The sequence below is a fragment of the Mustela lutreola genome, chromosome 12 (assembly GCF_030435805.1).
Source record: "Mustela lutreola isolate mMusLut2 chromosome 12, mMusLut2.pri, whole genome shotgun sequence".
NCBI lineage: Eukaryota > Metazoa > Chordata > Mammalia > Carnivora > Mustelidae > Mustela > Mustela lutreola.
Genome location: NC_081301.1, coordinates 72,318,752 through 72,341,271, shown reverse-complemented (window position 1 = coordinate 72,341,271; position 22,520 = coordinate 72,318,752).

The window sequence follows — 22,520 nt, the reverse complement described above, 5'->3', positions numbered from 1 at the left end:
CAGTTTCTGGTTTTCTCTGCTTCCCACCTCCCCCATCCAGCGGGTTTCTATGGGGCCCCCAGGGCCAGCCTTCTGGGGGCGAAGACAGGAAACACTCAACCCACCACTGAATTCAAGGCCAAGTTAAATAACGAGGAAAACATTTCTAAAGAGCCCAGTAGATGTAATTGGTTGAAACAAAAGCAGAAAAAAAAACCTTCCAAACAAGTCTAGATCCCACACTTAAATTTTTTCTTTAATTGGGGTTTGTTTTATTAGCTTGCTTTTCCAATGCTGTGCACACTTATTATCCAAAATTCGGAAAACAGACACAAGCATAAAGAACATCCTTGTATTTACTACTTATAGCTCCTGGGATGGCGTATTTGTACGTGTCCTGCAAGATTCTTCCTGATGGACATACATACATATAGATCACATTTTTTACAAAACTGGGCCATCTGAAGTATGTGTTTTATTACCACATTTTAGGTCAGTGGTTCTTGCACTGACTGATTATAATCGCCTGGGAGGAATTTTAATACCTTGATAGACAGGCCTCACTCTTTACCACTAAATTATTATAATTTCTGGAATGAGACCCAGGCATCAGTATTTTTAAGGCACCATAAGTGTATCCAAGGTACAGAAAATTGAGAATAACAGTCTTGTGAAGGCTAGTACCGTTGACCACCCCAAAATATGCAAATGATTCGTTGGCTTAAGAATTATCTTGAGAAAGTGCAAACACAGGAGAAGCTTTGAAAACAGGTTAGAAGTTACCTTTCACTAAGGTGAAGGGACATATATATATATATATATATATATATATATATATATATATTTTTTTTTTTTTTTTTTTTTTTAAATCTCCATTTGTAGGAGTGACTCTTCTCTGTACCAGGAAGAGTTGGCTAACCCTCAGTCCCACGAAACTTTCATTGACGGACAAGGCAACCCTGGCATTTGCATAACAACCTTGGGCTCCCTAACTGGGTTTTTCCTGGTAACTTCTCATAACCCAGCTCCCTTTTTGTCCACCCCCAACATCTTTCTTTGGTCTTTAACTACAGATGGTATTGAAGGTGGTGGTTTGGGCCATTTGGGGGAGAGTTACTCAACTTTCCTGGGTCTCCCCATATATTTGTGAGTTATTCACGTTAATAAACTTCCATTAGTTTTTCTGTCATTAACCTGTCTATTTATTACAGGGGTTAGTCAGCCAAGACCCTAGAAGGGAGGGGGAAGAATTATTTCTTCTCCGCTACACTCACATGAAAAACTGGGATAAAAAGAGCAGGTATGGGGCGAGGTAGGACAGACATTGCTGGACTTGGCCACATATCCGAACCAGCTGGGAAACCTGGTGAGCATGCCCAGTCCCTAGCCAGCCCTACCTCAGGAGCCTCGGACTTGGGTTCTTCACTAGCTCCCTGGGCACTGCAGGTATACACCGACTTGGAGAACCACCAGTTTAGGCGACCCATCTCCTATTGTGTGATGACATTTAGGTGACCTGGTCCTCCCTCCTGCTCACCAGACCATAGGCTTCAGGAGTGGCTCTTCTCTATGGCGGAAGCCTCTGCCCATGCGTGGCTATGGAACACTTGAAACTGGCTGGCTCCCACTGAGAGCCACTGGATCACGAAGCTTTAGTAGACACTGAAATCATAGTATTTTGGCCGCCTTGGGTTCCTTTATTTTTATTTCTATTTTCAACTTGGCTACTAAAAAATTGAAATTACACATGTGGCTCACTTGAGATTTCTGGGAGATAGGCTGCTCTAGGGGACAGGACCTATGCCTGTTCTCTGCTATCTTTCCAGGACAGAGCTCAGGGATTTTGCATCAAATAGGCACTCCATTAACATTTTTCTGAAAGAGAGAACGATTCAGTGAGTGAGTGAATGAACCCAGACATATAGCAGACGGAGCATTCACAGTGTGATTCTATGGGCAAAGGAGAAACTTTTGGAGAATAGATGTTATTTTGGTTTGAGTTTCCCCAGAAGCAGTCCCTGAGACAAGGATTCAATGCGAGGGATGCATTTGGGAAGGGAGCTCCAAAACGCCAAGAGAGGAGGGAAGAAGTGGGAAGGGGTGCAAAATAGGGTGTGTTCTTCAGCCAGTTACCACTGTGGGCAACTGCAGCTGGGTCCTGCGGGAGAATTGCAGGGAACAATGCAGAATTCGTGCTTCAAGGTGATTTCCCCCACCAGAGTGAGAGAACCAGGGTATTTGTGCAACATTTTCCATCAGTCTTTAGTCACAGTCTGCTGGGAGGGCTGGATGTGTGAATCCCAGACACCTCGGTGCCACTGTGTGGGGCAGATGGACAAAGCCTGCCAGTAAAGAGATGTCAGTGCTGGATAGGGGGCATGTGCCATGGCCTAGGGGACAGGGGCATAGCCAGAGACAGCCAATGATAACTCCTTTCTAAGCACACCTATTCATTCTTGCATCTAATAATTCACATTGTCACCACCCCTCTACACATCCCTCTAGGTGGTCAGGGAAATACCCTGGGGTTATTTGCCAGCTTGTTCCTTGCTGACCCCATTTCCTGCTCTCCCACCCTATGCACCTAGCGGATATGAGGAAGAAGCTTCCAGCAAGCCGCCCAGTGTGGCTTAAGAGTCGCCCACACTGATTAAAGGTGGCTTCAGCATCTCTGTCATCAAGGTCATGGTTCTACCCTTCATCTCCCATTAGTTAACCCTATGCAGATGCCAGCAGGCAATTTTCTTCCTTCTGGTTCTTCCATTATGATGCAGAGGCACCCGGGGATGGGGCTGGCCCTTGTCTTTGACTTGCCAAAACACACACACACACACACACACACACAGACCTGACATGGTGGCAGCCGAAGGTCTGAATAAAGCATCTCAAATTTCTAGTTTCAGAAAATAGAACTTCACTTCATATTAAGTCATTTCACGGAAACCAGACCACAGTGGTTCTGTCTGGGGAGGTTCATTCAGTCTGGTTCTAATTTGAAATGAATTGGGAGGCTCCAGAATAATTTCATTAAGCACAGCGAAGCAAGGCAAATAAGCCAGAAGAAGTCATAAACAGAATGAAACCCAGAAACGGTTGTGGCTGTTCTGTTCGGGGGCAGGGCAGGCAGGGTGGGGGAGGGGGCCCTGAACTCAAAATAGTCCCGCGTTGGTACAGTCATTTTACCTCTACTTGATCGCACAGAAATGTATCTGTGTTTCCCCAGGAACCGTCCATTTCAGTCATGACCTTGATTTACTCAGGTCGGGCCAAGCCACCCTCCGGACCGCACTCCTGGAGTTCTACGTTCAAGGCCCTTGCCCCAGTCTGAGATCCTGGCATTCCCTTTCTCTCTGGAACTCAGGTGATATAATCGTTTAGCTTATTTAATTAAGTATTCAGGCTATAAATATTAGGTTATCTGATTTAGGCAGATGATGGAGACAGAGGGGGAGGGATAGGCAGACGATCTTGGAGTCCTGCATATAGTTGGACCACCACAACTTTAAAAACAAACCTAGATATTCTAATAAAAATATGACAAAAAGAAATGAGTTCCCCAGTCACTCCTTTTTTCTTTCTTTCTTTTTCTCCCTCCCTTCCTCCCTCCCTTCTTTCCTTCCTTCCTTCCTTCTTTCCTAGTTTCACAAACACATACAGAGAGCATCAAGCCCCATTTTATGGGGCCCAGAGCAGGACCTGGCAGTGTTTTGGAAATCAGTGTATCTGATTATGACCTTGTTCTCTGATCACCCAGCACACTGCATACCTCCCTCCTCAACTTCCACTGTACAAAGGAGAACGCGTCAAGGAGTCTAGTTTATGTTCAAATGCGACCTACAGAAGGAGCTTAAATTCAAGGCAGAAAAGGAGTTGGGAGAACATCGGAAGCAACATCTTGGTTGTCCATCAGAAAAATACATACCTCAACTGGAGAAAGATACGTTTCTCCTTGGAGATCCTGCTGTTCTCAACATTAACCTCCCCAGAGACCACAGAGATTTCATTTCATGGGAATGTGTATAGAGACTGATTTTGGTTATTGATTGGCAAGAATAAAAACACAGCACTTTGCACCCACACAGAAGACAACAGCAAAGTTGGCTTCCCTTAAATGAAAATATTTCCTTGGCTTCCTCTTAGCTACATATTTTTAGCAAAAATCAAACATACACTGCAAATCGTGCCTTCATTTCTTGGGTTAGGAATAGACTCATTTCAATCGAACTTCAAAGGAGCAGCCAGAAGACTTTTCTTCCCTAGCCCACTTTGAAACACTCCCACACTGTTTTATCCTTTTCCCTCTGTGAGTTATTTTTTTCCCCTCGTCAGAACGTAGAGTATGTGAGAAATCTGTGCTGTTCTATTTTTGCTGCGGAATGAGTTTTCGGCTCAGAAATTGTTAGCTATTCAATTGTTATTCCTACTCTAGACCTTTATATCAGAGTCAATGCCCAGCCTTTCCTCTTCCTGTGACTGTAACAATAGCATGGGAGAGAGGACACAAATTTAGCTATTGTCTAAGATTAAATGATGCCCTATGATTGTAAATATTATTTTTACTTAATTATATCTCTATAATAGTAATCATCCAGCCCCACATAATTTTATGTGGTGAGCGTGACATCACAGATCAAATAATAATAATAAAAGCCACATTTATTAAGCCTGACTGGGGGCCATCCAGACCTTTAAGACTCCCATCTACCCCCTTAGTTAGATGCTAATAATTGTCCCCATTTGTCAAAGGAGAAATCTGAGGTACAGAGGACTCGTGTGTCCTGCCCATGTTTACCCAAGGATGGGGCTGAGATTCAAAACTGCAGAGACCGTCTGTGGTCATAACGATGTGAACAATTCCCACTACAAATGATAAGGTTTTATTTTTTGGTTTTACTCTTCCTTCCTGGGAGTTCAAACAACATTCTATGGAGGCAGAACAAATAAACACAAATATTCCAAATGGAGATACTGTGATCAAGTAGGTGGCCGATCCATCATTCATGGGAGATCCCAGCCAAGAGGTGAGCAGTGAATCCACCCCTAAGAATATGATGTAACGTGGCAGGTGCAGACTTGGGGGCCCTTTGCGCACACCTCCGGACCTTACACACCCAGACACCACTCCTCTAATGTACCAAACTTTATGAGAAATCATAGAAACAGAGCTTGACCCCTGCCTTAGTCTGTTCAGGCTGCTCTAGCAAAATACCAAGACTGGGGGGGCTTAGAAACAATAGGAATTTATTTCTCCTGGTTCTGGAGCCTGGAAGTCCAAGGTCAGGGTGCCGGCATGGCGGGGTTCTGGTGAGAGCCCTCTTCCGGGTTTCAGAGTGTCGACTTCCTGCTGTGTCCTCCCGTGACACAACAGAGGAGCTCTTTCTGACCTTACGTAAGGGCACTAATCCCACTCAGGAGCCAAATACTTCCCAATACCACCACCCTAAGCATTAGGGTTCAACGAATGATCCGGAGGAGGGACATGAATCTGAGTCCATAGCAACATCCCACCTCATTCCCTCTTTTTACCAAAGCAACAGCCAAAGGCTAAAGTGGGGGAGCGGCTTACCCAGATTCACAACGTTTTCTGGCAAAACTAGAACTATTGATCCCGGTAACCAATGTTTCTGCACCTCGCAACACAGAGACAAGAACAGCAGCGACCGGGATGTCCACTTTCCACGTGGCTTTAGAGCAAGGATAACTCAGCGCCTGCAAATCTCTGCCAGCAAGAACTTCTATAAAAGATGCTCATAAATTCTCTAAGATCTCACCGTGCTTTTTGGATCATTACAGGGAAGATAAAATTGTGGTCAGTGCCGTTTGGCTGTTATGCAATCTATTTTATTCTGTCTCTCCATATGGCATTTTATTTTGCATCTCCGAAACTCCAGAATATACTTATTAACCAGAGCAGGCGGGCTGAGCAGAAGCGGTTTAAAGTCGACACAGCCAGGTCGTCTTGTCGCTCCAGAAAAGTCAGGGGGTGCTAAGTATAACTGGAAGAAAACTGGGGCAAAACAATGGAGAAAATAGCTGTGATACAGCATCAAGATCTCTCCAGCAGAGGAAATATTATCATTTGTGCTTTTGTGCATGGGGGGTGGGGTGGGGGGAGGGAAGCTTCCCTGAGCCTTTATAGGAAACCTCAGTAAACTTACCTTCCTCCATAAAAGTAAAGCTGCAGAAGGGAGTCCCATGTCGGGAAATATTTGGAAAGAAGGTGGCCAGAGTCTTGCAGGAGAATCCAGATGGCTTGGAAGATGTGGGGCAAGGGAAGCGGAGGTTGTCGTTGTAGAAGTCCTGGAGGCCTGGGTACAGGGGTGGGGCAGGTGCATTCCCCTCGGCCCTGAGCTAAGGACCTTGGCCTGCAGGCAGTCAGTGTGAGTGGTGCTCTTGAGGTCAACATCTCAGGAAGGGAAGGGCAGGAGATAGGACTAGAAGAGGGAGAAGATGAGCAGAAGCCTTGGACAACCCCACCAAGAGGTCTGAAGCTGGGGTGACACGTTTGGGGTTGTACCAAGTTCCTGCAAAGGGAATGCACCTTCATAGACCACCTGCAATGGTCCCTGAATATAGTCCACCCCAGCTAGGGCCAGGAGGCTCTCTGTAGCTCATGGAAGTTCCCCAGTGGGCCAACAGCTCAAAGTTTTCTGCCTGGAGCTCTGCCAGGCAAGCCGTTGGGAAGGGCCATTTTTTGGTCCTTGAAGGGAGCTGCTGGGGAGTCCATGGCAGGGCCATCCCGGGGTCATGAACATGCTCCTTGCCTGGGAGTCGGGCTTTACAAGATGAGGCAAGGGCACCAGGGCTGCTGTCCCAGGTCAGGGTACAACTTCCATCTCAAAAGAAGGGATGGGGGAGGGGTGCACAGTGTCTGGGCCTGGAAATGGATCCAGGCTTCACGACAGAGCACGCACTAGACTCAGGCCTACAATGGGGCCCACCCAGACAGAAAGGCTCCAGCATGGGGCTACGTGGGTGCTTGAGGCATGGCCTGTGTGGCATGGGTCCTCGGCCCTGCTGTCCTCTCTCTTAGGCCAGGCTTGGTAATAAGGAGACAAACAGAAGTCCCTAGGAGCCTGGCAGCACAGTCTGGGCCACAGACTTCCAGTTTGGGGGGGGGGGGGGGTACAGCTAAATCCAGGGATGCAAGGTGATTTCTGACACATTGGGTGTGGAGTGGGGTGAGCCTGGTAGGGGTAGGATTGTGAGTGGGGATGTGAGAGGGCTACCTCAGTCTCACCAGCTTTAAGGAGATAGGAAGGGGGGCGCCTGGGTGGCTCAGAGGGTTAAGCCTCTGCCTTCAGCTCAGGTCATGATCTCAGGGTCCTGGGATCCAGCCCCGCATCAGACTATCTGCTCGGCGGGGACTCTGCTTCCCCCTCTCTCTCTCTGCCTGCCTCTCTGCCTACTTGTGATCTCTGTCTGTCAAATAAATAAATAAAATATTTAAAAGAGAGAGAGAGAGAGAGAGAGGAAGACAGGAGAAATCTAGTGGGAATGGAAAAATAAGTGATCGATAATAATTTACACATGCAAGATAGCTTACAGAGTTCTATGTGCCAGAGAGATCCCATTTTTTTTTTTAAAGATTTTATTTATTTATTTGACAGAGAGAGATCACAGTAGACAGAGAGGCAGGCAGAGAGAGAGAGAGGGAAGCAGGCTCCCTGCTGAGCAGAGAGCCCGATGCGGGACTCAATCCCAGGACCCTGAGATCATGACCTGAGCCGAAGGCAGCGGCTTAACCACTGAGCCACCCAGGCACCCGAGAGATCCCATTTTGCTAGTTAGTTCTGCCCCTAGAATGTTTATACAAAGAGCCACCATGAATGAATGTGATAAATGCTGGTGTCAAAGCCAATCAGAACGCACCCCACCCCTCACTCCCTCTCTTAGGCCTCTGGAGGTAGGAGCAACACCCCGGAGCATGTGGTTTTCATGGTGGCTGAGCCTCCGTAGATCTCCTTGGCCAAGTGACCCTTCTTGTCCTGGAAGATGCTTCTAGTAGACTTTTTCTCTTGATCCTTCTTTTATTCACAATGTTAAATGGCATCACCACGCTTTGGAAACTCACGCAAACTGTGAGGGTGACAAGGTCATGTCACCATTCTAACAATGACTCCGCTTTCGTATTTCACCACACTGGCCACAGGGCCGTCAGGGACTCACGGCAACCCTCTGATGTCTCCCTTCATGTCTGGCCCGTCGGCCTGAAAGAAGCATTTTGTGGAAGAAAACAAAATAGGGAAAGAGAAGACCTCAGCCGTCATGACTGCTGATCAAATGTTGATTCGGCAAGAGGTGTTGTTAGAACAGAAACTGAAGGCCTACTCCTGTCCTCTTGTTGTGGGGCCAAGGTGTAAGGTAAAAGGCAATACATACGGTTGCCTGTTAAAAACAAGGGGGTGCGTCACATCCCCATCACTATTGACTGGTTTGAACACCTGCAGGGAAGGCAGGTTGATGGAGAGTCATCCACGGACCACTTGAGGGACTCACGGGAAACGTCTACTGCCAGCTGCTCACAAGTGGGTCTTTGAGATTTACATCCTTATTATCTTAATAGGAGAAACACAACCCTTCAATGTCAATTAACAAATGCTTTATGCAGGTATTTCACGCTTATAACTATCGAGGAATGTCCTTGCCCAGCAGCATCTCGCTGCCTATTTTTAGGTACTTAATTAATGGCCTTCCTCAAAAATAAACACATCGTGTGTTCAATAAGATGATGAAAGCTTTCTTTAAAAATGTATTTTGCATGCCATTATACTTGAAATTGTCCTTCACCATAAAATCGTGAACAATTACTTTAAACAAAACCGTCGTAGTAACAATTGATGACGAGGTTAATTCCGTCTGTTCTCTGATGAGTAATTCGGTCCTTACCTAGTAGATGTTGAAAGATGCTTGGCCTCAAAATTCAGTGCAAGATGGTATGGTCTGTCCCATCAGAGCAGTATTCTCAATAACGCTGTGGATAAAATCGTGCAATTCTTTTTTTTTTTTTTTTCTAACAGCGTATTCAGAATTCACTTGTTTTCAGGGTATAATTGATTGATGTTTAGTACATTTTATGATTCCTTTTAACAGTGACTATCCCTGATAAATAAAAGCAATTACTGAGCCTTTTCCAATCATGTGAATCATTTCCAATTCAGGTATTTTGGCAGTTCCTGCATCTAGGTTACTCATTCGTACAGAACTCACAGTTCCTGCTAGCTAGGAGAGAGAAAGGCCTGAGTTTCCCTGATGACAGATTTCTGACAAATATCTAGTGTGTTATATCTGTATTGTAATGGGAATACCAAGAAATCCGCCTGGCTCATGCTATTTAAAATCACAAAACACTCCAAGAACAGAACATGATATAGGAAACATTTGCTATGCTGTGTATAAGTTTGTCTCGTGCAATCATATTTTAAAATGGTTTATTTCGCTGTCCAAATACAATGCATTTAGTCACCATTAAATCAACTTTTCTCTGCTATTTTGGCTGGTGTACAGCCTATCTGTCATTTGCAAAGAAGGCCGTGAGGCATAATGTGAAGGTGTTGTGAAGTTTGAGCCTTAGGAATACCTGAGCATTGGTGTGCTTAAATAGTTTGTAATGTCTATGATAAGCTAGCTGATCTAATTTTACACTACTGTGATCCACTTGGAAAATAGAAGGAACTGTGATGCTTTCAATTAACACATATTTAATCAGAAGGGGAGGGATAAAAGGAAGGAAGGAAGGAAGGGGCTAGGAAAGAAACAATTATTTGAGTTTTCATTAAAATCCATCTGTAGGCCTTGTGTAGGATAGTCCGCAGTAATATAAGGCACATTCCAGAAGAAGTGAACACTACTGAGAGATGAGATCATCAAATACAGGATAAGGAAGACTATGAAGGGCTCCATATGTGGAGCTAAATTGTGTAGATAAAACTAAAGGGTCAAAACAGTTCAGAGAGAGATCAGTGTAGACCATCAACATCAGGAAAGGTTTCATGGAGGTCCAGACATGAGCTGGACCTAAGGGGTGGTTAATATTTTTAACAGAAAGTTTCCAAATTTGGGAAGACTCTGGTATGTACAGTCATAGTTTTGACTGGGTGGAATACCTTTATTTATAACCCCATAAACTGATGAAGAAATAGCACATAAATAAAAATATCTCCATATAGCTACCATCAAAACAATGGAACTGAATGATATAAAAGTAGTTTGCCAACATCTGGTGTTCCTCGATATTCTCAAGTTCCTGAGCAAAAATGGGGGTCTAATCTCTCAGAGAGACCTGGCTTACCAACTTCCTGACTTGGAGCACACCCCAGATCTCTTGGATCTCAGAAGTTGTGCTGAAAAGAAACTATTCAGCTCTGTTTACTTTAGAATTCCCCAAGCTCACCTGACCACGGAATGTTCTTTTTCACAGCATAGACATGTCAAGGAACTGAACTCCATGGGACACAGACTGGGAAATGCTAGTCCACTACAGCAACAAACAAACCATCTAATTTTTGAAATGGGCCAAAGACCTTCACAGTCACCTCACCACAGAAGACATACAGATAGCAAGTGAACATATGAAAAGATGTTCCACGTTGTATGGCATTGGGGAAAGGCAAATTATTTTTTTTTGAAGATTTTATTTATTTATGACAGAGAAGATAACAAGAGATGGAACACAAGCACAGGGGAGCTGGAGAGGGAGAAGCAGGCCCCCCACTGAGCAGGGAGTACGAAATGCAAATTAAACCAGTTGGCCCTACACACCTATCAGAATGGCCCAGACCCAAAACATTGACAACACCGAATACTGGCGATGTTGTGGAGCTACAGGAATTCTTGTTCTTCACTGGGGGGGAATGCGAAAGGCTGTGGCCACTTCAGAAGACAGTTTCTTCTAAATGAGATTGAGCAACTGTACTCCTTGGTATTGACTCAAGTTGTGGAAAACTTATCTCCACACAGATACCTGCACTTAGATGTTTATAGCAGCTTTATTCAGAGCTGAACTAGGAAGAAGCCAAATGAGCCTCAGTAGTGAATGGATAAATAAACTGTTGTATATCCAGACAATAGAATACTAGTCAACTCTAAAATAGAATGCATTAAGAAGCTATGGAGAGATATGAAGGAAACTGAAATGCGAAAGACGCTAATCTGAAAAGGCTGCATACTGTGGGACTGCAGCTATATATGTGACATTCTAGAAAAGGCAAATCTGTGGAGATGGTAAAATGATCAGTGGTTGTCAGAGGCTGTGAGGGCAAGAAGGTTAATAAGGGAAGCACAGAGGACGTTTGGGGCAATGAAACCTTTTGGGTGACATTGTAATGGTGGCTACATGTCATAAATTTGTCCAGACCCATAGAACGTACAACACCAAGAAAGAACCTTGATGTCAACTATGGACTTTGGGTGACAATGATGGGTCAATGCAGATTCATTGACTGTAACAAATGTACTTCACTCTGTTGAGGGATGGTGATAATAGGGAAGTTGTGCATATGCTGAGGTCAGGGGGTCTCAAGAGAAATCTTTGTATTTTTGCCCCAATGTTGCCGTGAACCTTGAAATGTTCTAAAAAATAAAGTCTATTTTTAAAAAACGTAATCCGGGACGCTTGGGTGGATCAGTGGTTTAAGACTTTGCCTTCGGCTCAGGTCTTCATCTTGGGGTCTTGGGATTGAGCCCCGCATCGGGCTCTCTGCTCAGCAGGGAGCCTCCTTCCTCCCCCTCTCTCTGCCTGCCTCTCTGCCTACTTCTGATCTCTGTCAAATAAATAAATAAAATCTTTATAAATAAATAAATAAATAAATAAATAAACGTGATTCAGTGAGGAAGGCATTGCATTCCCAAGAAATCTGCTCCACACACACAAACATTTCTTATTTTGTTTTGGTTTTGGGGTTTTTTTTGTTTTGTTTTGTTTTCTGGTTTTGTTTTGTTTTTGTTTTTGTTTTTTTTGGCTACTTTACCTGTCTAGTACAAAGCTTCATTTAAAACAAAATGAAACAAAAAAAGGGAAAATTGGTATTGAGAGTTGTTCTGTGGCTGTTTTAATGGCCCAGTGAGTGGTGAAACCCAGATCTGCTCAACGGTAGTCTTATGCTTGTTCTACAAAGTTCTATCTTACAGAAGCATCTTTATCTACATCCTGAAACCCTCAGAAAGACTGATGAACAGATTGGAACAATGTCACAACTGATCTTGAGAGGAAGAAAATAGAAGCCCAAAGTTCAACCTACTCAAGCGTGGCCAAATATAAGTTTTTTAAATGATGAAAGGAAAATGCCTTATGGTTGCAAAAATGTCAAAATTGTTCAAAGGCATAGAGACGGTTCCAAAAGGATTTACAATCACTAACCAATTCTATAAAGATTTCTAGTCTACTTCTTAACCATGTAAATCTGTGTTTCTCGTTAAGGATTATGACACTTCCACCTAATTCTCACCTTGAAATAAGAGACATTAAAGAAATGTGGCTGAACTCCGTGACTGAAGAAAGATCCAACATACATAAGAAAGATCAAACATACATAAGACACACAGCTCCCATGTTTCATCTCTTCTTGTGTTGAAGTCCTTGCATTTCCTACTGCCTGTCACCTACCAACCCTTTTCAAGGTGTGTCTCTAATCATCTGATCAATTTTTTTTTTTTTTTTTAAGTAAGCTCTGTGCCCAAGGTGGGCTTGAACTCACAACCCTGAGATCAAGAGTCACATACTCTACTGACTAAGCCAGCTGGGTGCCTCTGTCTTTAATATATTTAAGTCTGATTCCTTCGTTAATGTCGTTAACCATTTTAAATATTCTTGTTTCACCTCCTTTATTCAAATGTACTGTTATGTGAAGTTCTGGGGAAGGAAGCAATCCCCGTTATTTATTAAATCGGATGATTTGGAGTTTTGCTTCTGTAGTTTCTCGAGGGTTTTACAATTTAGAATTGGGGGTCATCTTCACAATAGTGGGGTTTAGTATTCTCCGTGGTGTGGGACAAGGGCAAGTGCCTCCAGAGGAGTTTACCAGTGCAGGGCCGCTCTCCTGCCCTAACACAAAGTATCCATTATTTATTTATTTATTTATTTATTTATTTATTTATTTAAGATTTTATTTATTCATTTGACAGACATAAATCACAAGTAGGCAGAGAGGGAGACAGAGAGAAAGGAAGGGAAGCAGGCTCTCCGCTGAGCAGAGAGCCCGACCTGATGCGGGGCTCGATCCCAGGACTCCGAGATCATGACCTGAGCTGAAGGTAGAGGCCTCAACCCACTGAGCCACCCAGGTGCCCCCAAAGTATCCATTTTAAACTCAATTCCATTTGAGAAGGAGGCCTGAGGTTACAAAATCGCATGGACTTTAAGGCCAGTCAGCTTTTTTGTCATTGGCCCATGTAAATGGTTGATTTTTATCCCGTCCACCTCTTACTGAAGATTCAATCTCTTGGAGAGTGTTTTATCTAGAATTGCCAAAAGTCTCATCTCCTGTCTCACTTGGGTGTTAAAAATCCAATGCCTTATATTCCCGAAGCTGACACCCATCCTCAGAGCTGTTAAGAGCCACTTAAATCTTTGTAACTTTTTTCTTTGGTTGTCTTACCTCCTTTCTTTGGGCACAGATGTGTGTTTGAATGAGGTTGGTTATAAGTTATTAGTGTTTCCCGAAGATCACCGCTAAAGGGTTTTGGGGTTCCTTATTCCATATGCTGCCAGGTTCAAACACCCTTTGGCCTTCACTGCATGACTTCTGTCAGGGACCGAGGGTGAAGCCCAGCTTGGTTGGATTTTGATGTAACCCTTGCTTGGCGATTCTGTGAGAACATATAAAACTACAGTAAGTTCAAAGTTTTCCAAGGAACTGGGAAAAGCTGTTGTGCATTCTTTTCCCGGAACTTCTCTTATATGTCATAATAAAAAGCATGTTAATGGAGGAAGCGGCAAACAGTGAAGGGAGAGATTTTTGGTTAAATTTGAGATCTTTAAAAAAAACACTTATCCGTGTAGCAACCCTCAGTGTCAACAAATAACATGTGTTGAGTACCTCACACCAGCCTCTGAAGGACACGGGTGAATTACAAGGATTCTTGTTGGTTTAAGGAACTTTTTCTAAAAAAAAAAGATTTATTTATTTATTTTGGTGGGGAGCTAGTGGGGGCTTGGAGGGAGGGGCAGAGGGAGAGAGAATCCTCAAGCAGATTCCCTGCTGAGCGTAGAGCCTGATGCAGGGCTTGATCCCAAGACCCTGGGATCATGACTTGAGCGAAAATTAAGAGTCAGCCATCTAAGTGACTGAGCCACCCAGGCTTACTCTAACAAGCCGTTTATGTGATATTGTATGTACGCACACACACACATGCACATATGCACCTACCAATAATGATGGGGGGCTGTGGGGGGCATGTGCAGTGCATCTATGCCCATTTTATTAGGCTTGGAGCAGAATTTTACTGTTTTGTATTTTCAGAGTTCCGGTTGCTGAGTCTTGGCTTTTATGATAGAGTTTTGTTTACTGCCACAATTTATTTCATGCCAAGCCTTTGGTCAGGAAGACGACCTCTAATTTTCCCGCTTTTCCCATGGAGAGCGCTGTTTTACCCTGGACCACATGTTGCTCCAGTTCTCTGGAATGCATTTTGGATAAAAGCAAACACTGTCTGCATATCAGAATATTATTGTAGCTAATTAATTACACTACGAGGCGATCAATCCAGGAGAAAATACTTACTGTGCTACCATGTGCCTAGTACCACACTTTTTTAATATTAGCTTTTTGAGATATTCTAAAAGACATAAAACGTGGACTTCTAACACTCAAGGGGCCAACGGGTATTTTATTTTATTATTTAAAGATTTATTTATTTGAGAGAGAGAGAGAGAGAGAGCACTCATGTGCAATCAGGGTGAGGGGAAGAGAGGGAATCCCAAACTCAGAATGTGGAGCTCTATCTCACACCCTGTGAGATCATGGCCTGTGCAGAAACCGTGAGTCAGATGCTTAACTGACTGAGCCACTGAGGCACCCCAGAGCCTACAAGTATTTTAAGAGATTATGTAAATGCAGCTTGTAATCAAGTACCCAATCAAAAACCATTTAAAAGAGATGCTAAAGTCACTTAAGACATATTTAAGTCGATTTAAATGTAATTTTTTAATATGTGGAAGAATCTATTTAGTTAATATTTGAAAAATTAATCACCTATGCAAAAAGTTAGAATAGGGTGGGGGGAAATCTGTGTTTTTTAAACCCTAAAAGGGTGAGGTAGACTGGAAGGAGTGGGGTGGGATTGTGCAGGAGAGGTGGGAAATGCATTTTCAATTATGGTGCCTTTTTTGGGTAGCCTTGGTTAGGGACTATTTTTATTGATTGTGGTTGGAAATTTCCATTTGGATTTCTTCTAGGAAACCAGCAGGAAACAACAGAAAACCCAAATAGATCCTTCCCTTAAGAAAATTCTAAAGAAATGTGAATTGTAGCTCCTTCTAAATCATCCATTCCTGAGTCTGTCTTAACTATTATTCTTAACATGCAATAAATAATTAAGTTAATGATGAGCATTAGATCATGAGAAGTAATCCTGGATTTCTAAGATGTTATAAACCCAGTGTAGTATTCTTGAGGAATATTTTCTCAGAAATTTTCATCTTCTCAAAATTTCTTAAAATTGAGAGAAAATTGCAGAAATACTTAGCAGCAAATTGAATTACACCCATTATTCTTACATAGTCTTTAAAAAAAGAGTACATTTAGACCCACTAAGTCTATACAAGCAGAAAACACCAATTTTATAGGTGTATAAGTTTTGAGTTCTTGGTGGGAGAATACAGCATTGAATGGGCCAAAGACTATTGCTCTATTTGCAAATCTTCAAACTGACAGAAACTTCTGGAAAGATTTATGACAAGTTTGTCTTTTTAAAAAGCGATGTTTCTATAAATCCTACCAAACTGCTATGAATAAGGCTGTAAATCACTTCATTGACTTGAGTAATGGGATTTGTATTTCAAGAAACCAGTCCAAGAAACCCAGAGGCTTTCATTGATATTGAATCTTCTGTTATATTTAATACCTATCTTCCCCTGAAAAGATGAATTTTGATAATGACTGAAAATATTTTTTACCATAATTTTTGCTGAAAGGAAAAACAAATAGAAATCAATGGTATTAGGTCTGATGCTTTTAAAGAGGTTTATTAGTCAAGAGCATAGGAAAAAAAAATTAGAAGCAGTAAAAAATAAGTATAACCACATTCACTAAATTGATGTGTCTGTAAGTTCAGATTTTATCTGCAGTCATGATTGGTACATCCAGTTCTAATGGATGAATGATCTTGTGTTTCTTTCTGCATGACTTTTTTTTTTTTTTCTGTCTTGCTTTGAATTTGTTGGACAAAGGAGAAACTCCTTTGAATGATCTACTCTTCTTTCTAATTATAGCCATACATTCTCATAGGGAAATGGAGAACCCAGTAGCTAACTGCTCTAAAAACCCACCAGCAGATAACTCCCATGGGGAGAAAAGGGGACTTGTCCCACAAATCCCACAATTACGTATGATAACTGAGAGAGCTAAGTGTACAGCTGTGTAGAGGGAGCCCTGTGTGCCTTTAGTTAGGGACCTGACTGACATCCTGGGCCATGAGCGTTATAAGTGTTGTCCGTGTTACCAATCTTTGCCTTGGGTAGTGTCAGAACCTAGAAGAAACTGGGCCATGCACAAAAGAAATCAGGCTAAGGGCAAGAGTAAGCTTTGTAGTCCCAAACATTTATAATGTTCTGGTCAGTGATTTGCGTTTGTTTATGTACACCCTACTTGCCTTTACGAAGAATTTGATGGGGGTCAGAGATGCATTCAACACTTCAGGTACAATAAATGAAAATTGGAAAGAAGCTGAGTCAGAGTGGAAGCAGGAGCAGAGAAGTAGGCAAAATCCATTCCGTGGGCTCTTAAATCTGAAGTCATGTACTCCATCTCAGAGGCCCTGGGAGGTGATGGGAAGCCTTAATCTTTATACCTTTGTACTACAAAAAAAGATGAGTCTGGAGCAATGGTGGGAAAAGGGATCAGAAAGTGCTTCAAATAATTCACAGTTCAGAAGCACGTGTGTAACCTGCACTTGGTATTTTTGTGTGTGTGCATATTCAACTCTATTAGCATGGATAAGGAAGTTTATAGAAAACAAGAAAATAAATGAGATGGATGAAATTCATATCTATTAGCATGGATAAGGAAGTTAGTAACCCTATAAGACCAAGAAGACAGCAAATATTCATTGAGCTTTATATAGAGAAGCGTGTAAGGCACTCAGGATTCACGAGGTCTTAATTTCACTACCCACTGGTGGTGCCCGTTCTGGTCCCAAGAAACACAAGTAAACAAGTAAAACCTGCTTATCAGATTAGTTGGCAACCTATAACTACTGACCATGCATACTTACCCCTCTATATTTGCTTGGGTTGATAGTTTCTGTTCCCAAAAGTTCTGGTCTCAAGTGCTCTTTCTAGTCCTGCATGCTATTCCCATCTATTTCCTGCTCTGGCTTCCCTGGTCGACGCCAGAATCACCCTGTCTATCCCACAGGTCCCCATCTCTACCCCAGGGGCCCTCTAACTTCATATCTCCGAGACTGACCTCATCTTTCCTTCCCCAAACAACTTGTCCTTCTGTATATTAGCCCCCATGGCAGCAATATCTACCTAATCACTTCACCAAATCTTGGATATCACCCTGACCCTCTCCTTTTCCTCAAGTACAAAGTCTTTTTATTTCCTCCTCCTTAAAGTATCTTTTTATTGTTCTCTACCCATCATCTCTGAGCATCTGCCAAATTAATGACATAATGGGCAAGTCTAATAGACAAGGCTGTCAAAATCTACCTTGGTTTACCTCTCTGCTCTTACCTAAGTCCTGGACATGGTGGGAAAGACCCTTTCTCTTGCTCTACTCTTCTTTTTTGCCTTTTCACAGCCTGAGCTCTATTGCTTAGAGCTGAATGATCCATTATCTATCCCAAATCTGTGATTTTACCCTCACTGTTTTTTCTCTGTCTAGATGTCCTTCTTTCTCACCCTTGGTGCCCCCCAATCCACCACCCCATCGCTTATTCTGCCAACTCTTAATCTTTTTTTCATGTTTTATTAGGATGTTAGCTCTTCTAGGAAATTTCCCTAAAACCCTAGGCCCACCTAACATCACCCTCCACCCTTGGACTTTATTGAATTACATGCGTTCCCTTCATGTTTTCACAGCAGTCTGAGATTCTGCTCTCATTACACTAGCAATCAGGGTCCCAGAGGAAGGAGATGGCGCTTGCTAATTAGGATGATTCAGAGAGGTGTGGGAGAGGGGCAGGGGAACCATAAGGGATAGGGTAGGAACCCAGGTTAGTAACGGTTGATCTGGCACCCACTCTAGGTCCAAACAGATAAGGTGAGAGAGTGGTTACTGACAGCCTAGACAGAGAAAATCATGTGGGAGAGGTTATCTGATGAAGACCAGTGACCTTTGTTTGACAGTGACCAAAGGCAACCTTTCTGTGAAGAAAACAGAAGAGTGGGGCGCATGGGTGGCTCACTGGGTTAAAGCCTCTGCCTTCGGCTCAAGTCATGATCCCAGGGTCCTGGGATGGAGCCCCACATTGGGCTCTCTGCTGAGCGGGGAGCCTGCTTCCCTTCCTCTCTCTCTGCCTGCCTCTCTGTCTACTTGTGATCTCTATCTGTCAAATAAATAAATAAAATCTTTATTTTATTTATAAATTTTATTTTATTAAAAAAATTTTATTTTATTAAAAAAAAGAAAGAAAGAAAAGAAAACAGAAGAGTAACTCTCCTGGCTTCATTCTCCTCTTTTCTACTGGACTTCATACCAGGGTTTGCCACTGGCCAAACCGACCAACAGGCAGAGGACAAGGAAATGAGTTAAATAATCTCATAGCCCAGACTGGTGACCTGTAAGTTTGAAGAGTCGAGAGATGGGGTTTAGAGAAGTGAACGGATTAATATCTAGCACAATCACATAGTAATGAAACTGTCTTCTTTGTTCATCGGGCTTCTTCATTATAGCCTGAGTTGCTTGAGGATAGAGAATGTTTCTTTCATCTCTGCATCCTCGGTATCTAACATACTAGATAACACGTGCTTATGGAACATGGGGAATTGGACATTACTCAGAGGGCTGTACTTTCTGAGCATGTCCCACATGCTTTTTGGAATCCAGGGAAAATGGAAAACAGAATGAGTTTTACCATTTTCATTGTCTTGCGAAGAAGAAACATCATTTGTTCGGGAGAGATGAGTTAAGTTAGTTCTCAGCACTGGGAGGGATCGGATACAGTCTTGTGACTTCCTGCATAAGAGGTACTTGGCTGCATAATGGGCAATTCCTCCAAGGGAAGCCACAGGTGCAGAAACAGTTTTCATGGGGCTGTTTAAAAACCATAAGCCCCTTGGGGGTGCCGGGTGACTCAGTTGGTCGAGCATATGACTCGGTTTCGGCTCTGGTCATGATCCCAGGGTCTTGGGATTGTGCCCTGAATACAGCTCCATGCTGGGCATTGGAGTCTACTTGAGATTCTCTCCTCTGCTCATGCTCATGCACACACAGGCTCTCTCTCCCAAATAAATAAATAAATCTTTAAGAAAAAATTAAGGGGCACCTGGGTAGCTCAGTCGGTTAAGCATCTGCTTTCAGCTCAGGTCATGATCCCAGAGTCCTGGGATTGAGTCCCAGGATGCATCTGGCTCATTGCTCAGCAAGGATCCTGCTTCTCCCTCCCTGTGCCTGCCGCTCCCCCTGCTTATACTCTCTCCCTCTTGCTCTCATTCTCTCTCTCCCTGGCAAATAAATAAATTCTTTTTTAAAAATTAAAAAAATAAAATATAAGCCCCTGTACATCTTATACAACACTATATGTTAACTACACTGGAATTAAAATTTAAAAAAAAAAAAGGAGAAGAAGAAGCCCTGATAAAAGCCAAAGACTTGTTACTAAAAAGTAACCAGAAGGTGAACTGAGCTAATGTGGTCCACTCTGATAGATCCTAGAATATCTTGCCTCTACGTGGTTTGGCCTCAGACTTCAAACCTCACCCCCTAAATAAGCCTCAACTGCAGTCCTCGCTGGGTCTCTCTTCTCTTACCAGCCAACAGAAGAGAACGAAGAAACTCGCATGCACTGAGGGACTGTGGATCCATCAGAGGGCAGAAACTTGGCTCCCTGAATGATTATGGGGGACAGAGCCCTCTGTCTACCTCTCTACCTCCGCAAACCTCTGTGCTGAGAGCAAGAAATATACTTCTAATTTGTTAGAACTCCTAAGTTTTGTTGGGCTTTATACCAGCAGTTATTTAATAGATATGAAAAAAATGTTCTAACTTCTATGTCTGTTTTTTCTTTTTTAAAGATTTTATTTATTTATTCAGCAGAGAGATAGAGATCACAATTACCCAGAGAGGCAGGCAAAGAGAGAGAGGGGGAGGCAGGCTTCCCGCTGAGCAAAAAGCCCGATTCGGGCTCGATCCCAGGATCCTGAGATCATGACCTGAGCCGAAGGCAGAGGCTTAACCCACTGAGCCACCCAGGTGCCCCTTTGAGTCTGTTTTAAATGCTGTCACCATGATTATCATAATCCATTGTCCATATTCATAATCAGTTATTTTCATAGAAGTCCTTTCCAGCTTGAATCTCATGATTTTAGAATTACTGTATTGCTGCCTTCCCTTCGAGAGATGCCTCTCAGAGCCCTTCTTGCTTGGAACATGATAGAAAATATACAACATCGTGATGTATTTTATAATGTACAAAATCCTATTTCTTGCAATGTCTCTCGATATTCTCTCAGTAAATCAGAGGAATAATTCAAGGGTCTGTTATTGTCCCCATTTTGCAGGTGATGAAACTGACACTAAGATTAAGTATAAACCAAAAAAAAAAAAAAAGAAGAAGAAGAAGAAGAAAGAAAGAAAAGCGGTGACAGCTAATGTACAGATTTCTTTGAAGATTAAGCAAGAGAATAATTTAGTCTACCTGGCATCTGATAAATGTTCAGACTTTTCTTCTTTTCTTCTTAGCTCTCTGATAAGTTATCTATTGCTGTGTAACAAACCACCCCAAAATAATGACTTAAAAGAGTAACAATCATTGATGCTGCTCCCAGAGCCAGGGCTGTGAAAACCCGAGTAGCTGGGGGTGGGGTGAGGTTGGAACAGCTGGCTTCCTTGGGTTTCTTTCTTTCTGTGGTCTCTCCACATGGTCTCTCCACATGGCAGCCCCAGGGTAACCATGGCAGCTGAAGGCTTCCAGTGAGAGCAGAGGGAGTGAGAGAGTAGAGCGAGAAAGAGAGAGCCAGAGTGAGTTACAGAGAAGGAGAGGGTGAGGCAGAAGCTTGTAATGCCTTATGACCTAGCCTTGGAAGGACATTGTGCTGTCTCGTTTCCGTCACATTGTCTGAGAAGCAAACCATAAGGGCCAGTACATGGTCATGGGGAGAAAAATTAGACTCCACTTCTTGATTGAATTTTTGGCCATGTTTTTTTAACTACCACATTTTCCTTCTCTAAAATGCTTGCCTGGATGAATGCAAACACAAAACTCAGAATGTAAGGGTCACATCCAAGGTCATTCAGCCCATAAATGGTTCCACCAATATTAGATCCAATTTTGTGACTCCTACCTCCATGCACTTCCCAGGATCCCAGAAAATCTCGCGTGATTAGCATGCAGAACCTGGTAGGCAAGACATGCTAGCCCCCAAACAGACCCAATGCTCATTGCCTTGGAAAACACACTTACATTTATTTTGGAGGAAAAATATTACCCAGAAAGCAGTCATCCATGAGCACTTTCCAAGTTTCTCCCAAACATCTGTGTTTAAAAATTTTTCCCCCAAACAGATGTATTCATTTGCATTTCCCCCAGATGAATCACTTTTTTTGTTGTTGTTATTTTTTGACTGTATTTCTCACCTCTTATGATCCTTTGGTATTAATTCTCAAACCCACCACTTAGGTTGGTATCGTCTCCTGATTTGGAACCTTCCCTTTCTTCTATTATCATGAACATTTGCCCTTCCTGTGGGCCACTAAATGAAATGTTCTTTAAGCGGATGATCTGAGGAGTACCTGGGTGGTTGAGTTCGTTAAGCATCCCACTCTTGGTTTTGGCTCAGGTCATAATCTCAGGGTTGTGAGGCGGACCCACACCTTAGGCTTCTGCTCAGCAGTGAGTCTGCAGGAGATTTTCAATGCCTCCCCCTCACCCTCTGACCCTATCCTGCTCTTATTAGCATGCCCCCTCTCTCTTTCTGTCTAAAAATAAGTAAAATAAATGAAATTTTTTTTTTTTTTAAAAGAGGACAGCCTGATAGGTCTGAGGGGCATTGTGGTTTGTTTTTGTATTTGTTTTGGCAATAGGCCAACATTTCTAGAATTGAAACTTCTGTTGACCCAGAGAGAGTTTAAAACTCATTTTAGAAAATCTGGGTTACTTGAACAGTGATATAACTCTGAAATCTCAGAGGGCTCACATAGTGCCTACAATTCTAAGCAGTA